Below are 8,861 nucleotides of genomic sequence, written 5' to 3'. Positions count from 1 at the left end.
ATTACATTAATATCACCTTTCTGACAGTAAATTGGCTCTTTACTCCTATTTTCTGAATCCACTTTTCCCAGACAATTCCTAGACCGCACACATTCTAGTAATTAAGCATTGATATTTACATGTCTTCATCTAGGTTAATAAAAATAACATATTCTAACATTTCACAACTGTAGCTGTGAGCCAGAGTAAATGAAACAACATTTGAGGCCAATCAGTTGAACTGGGGCTTCTAGTTCAAATCTTAGTAACTGATTAGACAAAGCAAAATTAATAACTGGCTGTATCTTATCTCAACTTTAAACAGTATTTCAAAAGTTCACTTATTTTCATAAAAGAACCAGGGGAAGTAAAGCTGAAGTACTGCAAGCATGGTCATAACTTTCAGCTTGCCACTCACCTTTTATTTTTTGATAAAACATTTCTTAGCTATATTAAACTGAAGAGCTGCCGTGGTGTAAATTATTTTATTTTGGGATCAACTTCATTGGTGTAAGGGAAGATATGCCAGACTCTCAACTCTGAATTTACGTTAGTGGAGGAGAAAGACCTAGAATAGCTCATAAGCAGTAGAGCAGTCGACAGTGTTGCTGTAGTGCTAGACTTTCCCTTATTTTTTCTCTGGGAATGGTATAAAATGGCTCCACATCCCACTCCTCTCCGTGCCAAATGATAACACATTGCTGTAGTACGCGCAGACAGAGGGTTGTCACGTGTTACCTGAGAAGCCTGCAAAGACTGGTTTAGCCATGCCTTTCCCCTCTACTGTGGTGCTCGGCTCCTGGTGTAGGTGTGGTGGGTGGTTCTTTGACTGTAACCCCACCTGGCACTGGCTCAGAAGAGCTGGGGACCTGCTGGAGTGCCTGGCTGCTTGGTCGGGCTGTTGTGGTGAACAGGCTTTTCCCTGAACACCTTGATTACATCCACGTGCTTGTAGTCCGGCAAGAAGATGAAAGCCCTCGTGCCAGGGAGCAGGGAGGCATGTCTGAAGTGTCGTATTCACAAGCAATGGCCTCGTGTAGCAGCTGGGTTGTTTGCTAAGTCATCCCCTAAAGTCAGAGAATTACATCATTGTTTTTCAGTAATGTTGTTATTTTCATTTTAAATCCTTCCCTTGGTGGGCAGACAGTGACGTAGCAAAGGCAGCTCCCTCCTCTCCCAGATGAGGTCGTGTTGTCCCTGGAGCTTGTAGAGAGATACAGCAAGCTGAAACCTCTCATCATGAACTGGAGCGTACAAAGCCAGGTCTGAAATCGCATGATCATTTGGTTGGAAGAGACCTTTAAGATCGTTGAGTCCAACTGTTCACCCTGCACTGCCAGGGTCCCTAAACTGTCTCTCTCAGCGCCGCATCTACACGTCTTTTAAACGCTTCCAGGGATGCGGACTCCCCCGCCTCCCTGGGCAGCCATTCCAATGCTTGACCATGCTCTCTGTAAAGAAATTTTTCCAAATACCCAACCTGAATCTCCGCTGGCACAACTTGAGGCCGTTTCCTCTCATCCCTTGCTACTTGGGAGAAGAGACCAGCTACAACTTCCTTTCAGGTAGTTGTAGAGAGTGATCAGCTCATCCCTGAATCTTCATTTCTCCAGACTCAACAACCTCGGTTCCCTCAGGCACTCCTCATAAGACTTGCTCTCTAGACCCTTCCTCAGCTTCGTTGCCCTTCTCTGGACATGCTCCAGCACCTCAATCTCCTTCAAGTGAGGGTCCCGAAATGGAACTTGGTATGTGCGGTGTGGCCTCAGCGGGGCCGAGTACAGGGGGAAATAACTACTTTCTTTCAGTGTAATCACCGTGTCCCTTACAGCGATTCGGATAAAGGGAGAAACTGAAGACAAGCTCTACATGTGCCACAGAGAACCACACTGACTGACTCCTCGCTGCTCAGGCTGGTTTCAAAAGTATGAGGAAATACCTGGGCAGCTGTTGCACAGAACGCTATATTCCTGGTCTGAAGAATACTTGGAGTTTTATACACTGGGAGTGGTAGAGAGAGAGAATTATTTTTTTTTATGCTAACAATCTTTCCCTGTTACCTTCAACTTATCAGGAGAGTTTTTTTTGTTTGATCTATGCCTTAGAGCAGTCACGTTTTCCTGTGGAAAATGCAGTGATTAAATCACAAGCCTGTGTTAGTAAAGCAGAGGTATGACATTAAAGCGACTGCTTCCAGTATGGCGCAGACAGCGGTTATGACATTCACCTGGAGTGTGTGAGGACCACATCCATCCCTGTTTCGATAACTACTTAAATTTTATATGAAATAGAAAGCTTAACCTTGAAGTAAGTAGCTAAGGGCTTTGGCAATTGCTCGTCATGGGAGAGGTCTGATTTGACCAGCTCAAGAATCTAAAGGTAAGTAGAATTTGGAAGTAAATCTAATGCGAGTGGTTTGCTCCCAGTGCCGGTGGGTGATGTGAGGTCTGTCTGCTTCTCTGCTTTTGGATGTCACACCTCTAGTCCTGTTCCCTCACCCTCTGGAGATCTATGCAGGAACAGACAGTCCTTCCCCCCACTCCTCCAAAGCTGTTTCTTTGGAATTTCACACTTAAATTGCCATTACTCCACAGGTATCTTGGAATATATTCAAGTGTGCTTTACCTCAGCATTTCATCTGCGAGTAATCTGGAAATTGTTTTCCTAAAAGAAAGTTAGGATCTAGAAGGTAATTTCTGGAATGCCTCTGAGAATTTATGTTTATCTTTAATGTTTCTTTCATACTGTTTTTGCTAGCGTAGAGTCCAAGTACTGTATGGGCCCAGACCTTGTCATCTTGGAGGAGGGAAAAAAAGTGATAAAACTCAGCTCAACAGAATTAATTTTTGAGCAAAGAAAGAAGGTACTGCATAACTACCACAACTCAGAGGAGCGGTCAGTGCTGTGAGGTGCCTGTTTCTTACTCTGACACAGAAAGGCTGTAGTAAGTCCAGGTTCTGCCCTTTAACGCGTGAGGTTAGATACCGCGATGTCCGTCCGTTGTCAGGGTGAATTCGGCACTGTGCTGCAGCAGCTTGCCAGCAGCAGCCTGTTACTGGGTGTCTCAGAAGATTTTTTTCATTGCAAAGAAATTTTGCTAGCTGGCTGGAGGGTTTTCTGTCACACCTCATCTGCTGGAACTGCTTATTGCAGGCTTTTGTTTGCATGCGTAGATTTTGTGGCTAATGTGCAAAACACTGAGGGCTGAAGAATAGGAGCCAAAATGAAACTGGCGGGTTTTCATGTTCCGTAGGCTGGACGAGGCTTCTGTAGAGGGCCATTGGGAAGAACATCACGAGATTGTTTTGCTCCATCTATTTACTAATAAAGCAAATAAATACACCATTTATAGAATTCCTGAGCATGAGAAATTGTTCAAAGCAACAGTTCGCTTTGAAACTGTTGTTGGATAAAAAGTTTTCAGAGTTTTTGAGTAATAACATAAATCATTGAATTTACCATACTTACAGCAAGTGGAGTTGAGAGATCCGTGTTCTGATGTGTTGAATTTTAAAGCACATGTTTTTCTTTACGACCTAGACGTTATCTAAGAGAAGAGCTGTCTTGCTTTCAAGGGTGGATTACGGCTCCTTAAAAATTTTTTTGTGTATCTCAAAGTCTACTTTTTAGAGTCATATTTGAGCCACTTAAAGCAGGATGAGGAGTAATACAGATGGAAGGTATTGATCGATGCCTACAGGAAGGTAAGGAGGCCAAGAGTTAGCGGAGTTCGTTTTTATGCCAGTTAATAGTGTCTTCTACTGCTCGAAAGCTAGCAGTGCATCCCATCCTACCCTCCTCTCCAGTCAGGTGCAAGTGCGATGATGTGAGAAGGAGTTTTATAGCCTGCAGTTGCTGTTGCAGAGACTGAAAGCCTAGAGTCTGGTCTGAGGGCTGAGGAGCTGGCCCAGGGAACGGCCTGCCTGATTCCTGTGAGCTCGACTCTTACTGCGAGCAGGTATCGGTGATGGCCCAGATGCAGGAAGGTTCCTTGGCTGATGAGTATGGGCAATCACACGTGCAGTTACAGCTCCTTGGTGGGTTGGCTAGTGGAGCTTTATTTTCACTTTGTAATACTCCTGCCAGGTAGCTGCAGCAGTTTCCCCAGCGCCCTAGACTGACCTCGTTAGGCCTCAGAGATGTCTGTGCCGCATGGCTACGCTGTCGTAGGTATCTGAGCTGGCAATTCTGAAAGCTGCAGATATGCTCTGTGGGAAGATGCCAAAATGACACTGGCTGTAAATAGAGGTAGTGGTTGCCATTAATTGTGAATTAGTTGTCATGGCTGAAGATGTTAGAACCGCTGCTAGATACACCTCTGCCTCTGCTAAGGCAGGATCTGCAAAAAATATGTTGCTTAGACATTTGAGTGCTCTGTGGTTTTAGTAGCGTGCCTTTAGCTTCAACCTTCCATTCTTACTGGAGCAGATTATTACTGCAAACTGGGATTATGTAATAAAAGGCCTCAGCTTCAGTCAGAGCCGCATCTAAACCTAAGGCTCAGCTCAGAGTTCCTCCTGCCCACAGGCAAGCTCATTTCTTTGTTTGCTTAGTGAATCGATTATCCAATTCTAGCAAGAATCATACCCTTTTCTCCTTTTTATAAATGCTTTCATCCCTGTGGCTCAACAAAGTGCTCAGTTTGAGCTGCATCATCGTGCTTGTTCCTAGTCGGTGGTGACTGACTCCTTGTCCAGCCGTGGTGTGCAGCCCGTTAGCAGTTTTGAGTCAGCCAGGAGCTTAAGCTGGGAGGGGTGAAACCCAGGGCAGCTGCCCCGAGCTGGCTCAGGTGTATCCCATACCATAAACATCACATAAGGTGTGAAGGGGGAGTTTGCTGAGCACGGGGCTCTTCTTCCTTCTTCTCTCCGTCTCTGAAGAGGTGCACTTCTGTTCCGCTCCCGAGGACTGCTTTCCCCTGTATCGTGATCTCCACACGCTCCCTGGGCTGAGTATCACTCTGTAGACTTCATTTTGGCATTTGGTATTAGCTTGGCTGTTTCTTTAAGTCTGGTTTTGTTTCATCCTGCGGGTCTCCTCTCCTTTTCCCAGTCCCCCTTCTCTATGGAGGGGTCACTGGGTCATAAACTGGTATAGTTTAGCCCCAGCTATGGGCTAAATGTAGACACTCCTGTGATTGACTGCTGCTCTGTGTAGGTCCACTGGCACGTTTTGTGGTCTGCAAACTGCAGTTTTCTAGTCATACTGTATGATGAACTTGTGTAGTTTTTGGTAAATGATTGGGTGGTCCTAACCCACTCTAGTAAGTCCTTAATCTCTCAGTAGAAAATTAAAACTTGAAAGCAGTAATATAACAGAAGTACCACTTGACTTGAGAGTCCTCAAAGAGTCTTTCAGATCCTTCGTTCAAAGGCTTTTTTTTAAAACATGCCCTTATGTTCAAACACTTTTCTCCAGGTTTGGTGCACTTGTTTTATGGTGTGCAGCATGTCTGTCACAGCTATTTATCCCATTAGCACGTTCTTGGTCCTCACAGAGTCACCCTGTGCAGCTGTTGTTAAAGGAAGTGCTGTTCACCGGTGTGCCTGCGGCAGTCGGGGAGAGAACTGCTGCGGGTTCTGGTTCGTGTGAGGCTGGCAGCGCTCCTTTTCTCTGAAATGAAGCGGCCTAATGCTCAGAGCTTCTGAGGCTTTCAACCTGCTTTGTTATTCTGGAACAGAAGTGAGATCATAACTGGAATGTTGGTTTCATAATGGTGTTGAAGCTATCAGTTGTGTTTCGTGACTCTAGGAAGGTATTTCCAGAACCCGGGTGTACTTAGCTCCTCTTTACGTCTCTGTCAGTGCAGATTTGTTGGTAACTGTGTGTCCAGCTGCCTGTTGTCCTAAGGCCTCTTCACAGCCTGCAGAACTCCACTCATTTTACTCCATGGTGCCATGTAGTGTTGTTGCATTGATCATTTGTTCAAAGGTGTCTTTCAGTTTATTCTGGTTTCTATAGACAGACAATAATTCTTACTGTTGTTAGGGCCCGGGAGCAGATTATATAAATGTAGAAATTAGTATTTGAGAAGTATTACACAATGCACTTACATAAAAAAGAACCTTTATGCAGTGTTTGTTTTTTATTTTTTTTCCTTTATGGAATGCAAGATGTTGCAGCGCTAACATCTCCGCTTCTGTCGCTGACATTTCTCTATCTAAAAGCTTCTGAGTTTTTTGAGTTAGTTATTTTGAAATGAGTCCTTCTAGAAATACTTCCTAAAACAAGACTCAGGTTCTGTTTTCTCTTTGGATTGTTTCAAACACATCCTTTAATTTTGTGCCTGACCACAGTTAGTGTTTGTACGGAGTATTCCGTATGTGGGACTAATGCATCTTCATGCTTTGCTGGAATTCATATACTTCTACAGTCAGAGGAAGGCAGTCTGAAAATGTAGATGATTGATTTAAAGGTGTGCTGATGACATATAACTTCTTGTTTACACTCTCTTGAGGGGCTGTACCAATGGTTGTGTGAGTCTTCTTGATTGTGCTTTTAATGTTGTTCAGGGGTCTTGAAAGCTGACAAACTCACGTTCACGCATCGCTGGGCTTTGTGATCTCACATCTGTAGTTTTTGTATTATGTTACTCCTTGAATTCAAAAAGTCTGCCTCATGCTGATATAAGACACAAAAAGCGAGATAGGACACGCAGAAAAAAAGCAAGGTATTGCGAGACTAGATCTTGAGTTGTGAAGCAGCCTAGGGGAGTATGCCAACCTCCCCTTGTTCTGGGCTTTGGTATTTGACTCTGGGGTCACGCAGAACTTGGGATTGTTTTTGTCTTTTTTTTTAAAGCACATAAGGATCTCGTTTTTAGATTTGTTTGAAATACAGGAATAAAAAGCAATAACCTTTTTGCCTTAAAACAGAATGACAAGAGGTGTGAAAAGATTTGTCTTGCTTGCATCTTATGTCTGGTAAAAAAATTTAGTCTTTAAAGTCCTCCCGTTGTGCTACCTGGTTGAGCGGGAGTGTACTGTGAGATGCGGGTGCCTCTAGTGCGTACTGTTCAAATGTGTCTGTCTGATACTCAGTTTCCATTCCTGGGAGGGTTTCGCAGACAATCATGTTTTTCTTTTTGGTATTGTATGCTGTAATAATAGACCACTTTTCAGTTGTGAAGCTTTGCATTTTCCTTTGGATATGAGAAGTAAGCCTGTAATTGTCTCATTGTGAGTAGATGGTTGATGAAATGAGAATAATTTAATTCGGAGAACAGCTGAATTAACTAGATTCGGTGTATCCCTTTATGCATGGATATTCTGTTAGGATAATTTTTATTCTGTCTCTTTGGCCATGTACACCAGGCTTACTCTTGCTGTTTGCTGAATAGTAGTTAGGTGATACAGTAAATTAATATCTGTGACTTTTTAAATTGCAATTGCTTTCAAATCAATAAAGAATTTGCCAAACACCCCCTCGATGTACATTGATTTTGTTTTTTCCCATTAGCTATATGAATTACTTGTGTTTTTACTACTAATGACAAATCAATTTCAATGCAAGGTAACTTTGATCATTGCTACTGTTTGAGGATGTTACTTTTCTGTTTTCAATTTAAACATCATCTGTGTTTATCTTCCTTCACCATCTGAGAATAATTTGAACAAAACAGTTATTAGTGCTGTATGGAATTTTCTTTGTATTGCTGTATTAGTGAGAAAACTTGTCTGAGACTAATGCTAGAGTGAAATTATGGTGAAGGCTTAGAAAGGCATTATCTTTCGTGCTGATAAATGTATTCCATAGTACATAAAATGCTGTGATAGGAACCCTGATGAGTCCAATAATATGTACAAGAGCCCTTTGGTATGGTAGAAGACACCATTTCTTCTCCCAGCCTCATTCCAGGAGTAGCTAGTGTGGAAAGCATTCTCCCAATCCACCTTGGGCTTTGTTTCATGGGATGTTCAGATTCTTCTCAGAACATGATTTCATTGTAGGTTGGATGGCCAGCTTAATTTAAGCCATGTCTTACAACAAGGAAACGTACTCTTAGTTTTGCAGCTGTAACAGTGCTAATTGTACAAAACTTTGTGTAAAATTGCTAGCTCTGTTTTTCTCTGTGTGTTTGAAATGGGTTGTTTTCAGAAAGCGCAGTCTGGCCTTACTTTATCACATTGCTGTTTTGTCTGAATACTATAGGAGCACATGTTCCATATAAAGCCGAAGTATAGAATGAATTATTATTTTTATAGCAGCTTTATAAATAATGGTGAAAAAACTCTGTGACATAAAGATTAAAAACTTCAGATTTTAAATTAGAATTAGCAGAGGCAGAAAGGAACAAATTTTAAAAACTGAGGAGGAAGGAGACCCTGAAAGCAGGCTGATGTGCTTCCTGAGAATTAAAGCAGAAGGATCAACTGTCCCCAAAACAGCGTTTGAGAAGAGTTTGATCTAAATTTAAACTAAATCCATTACAGTAATGCCACATTACGTCAAGAGTTAAAAATAAAGCTTAGCCTGGTGCACATAATTTTCTATTTTGAATTTCTTTCTGAAATGCTTCAGACAAAAGTAGGGAAAAATGAATGCGGGAGTACTCTGACGTATCTTGCCAAAATGCTCTAGATGCTTTTTCTCTTTTTGTGCTATACATGTGTTTCTCTTTTTGTGAGACTGTATTTCTAGATCAGTTAGGTGTTTAGAATTAACATAGACCAAAATCATAACTCCTCTTGCTTAAATGTTTTCCAGTCCATAAGAAGTGAGTGTTTTGGACTGTATTAGTCACATCTTGGGTGTCTGGTGGTGAAATGCTCTGCTTTTCTCCTGTTAAGGCTCTTGTCAGATGTTGTGTTTTGTGACGTCCATTGCTTTAAATCTCCTCTGACAATGCTGAGAGGGGGTTAAAACTGCCTTGGGTGTAGGGA

The sequence above is a fragment of the Buceros rhinoceros genome, unplaced genomic scaffold, assembly GCF_000710305.1.
Source record: "Buceros rhinoceros silvestris isolate BGI_N320 unplaced genomic scaffold, ASM71030v1 scaffold15995, whole genome shotgun sequence".
In the NCBI taxonomy this organism is placed as follows: Eukaryota; Metazoa; Chordata; class Aves; order Bucerotiformes; family Bucerotidae; genus Buceros; species Buceros rhinoceros.
This window is presented reverse-complemented; position numbering follows the sequence as displayed.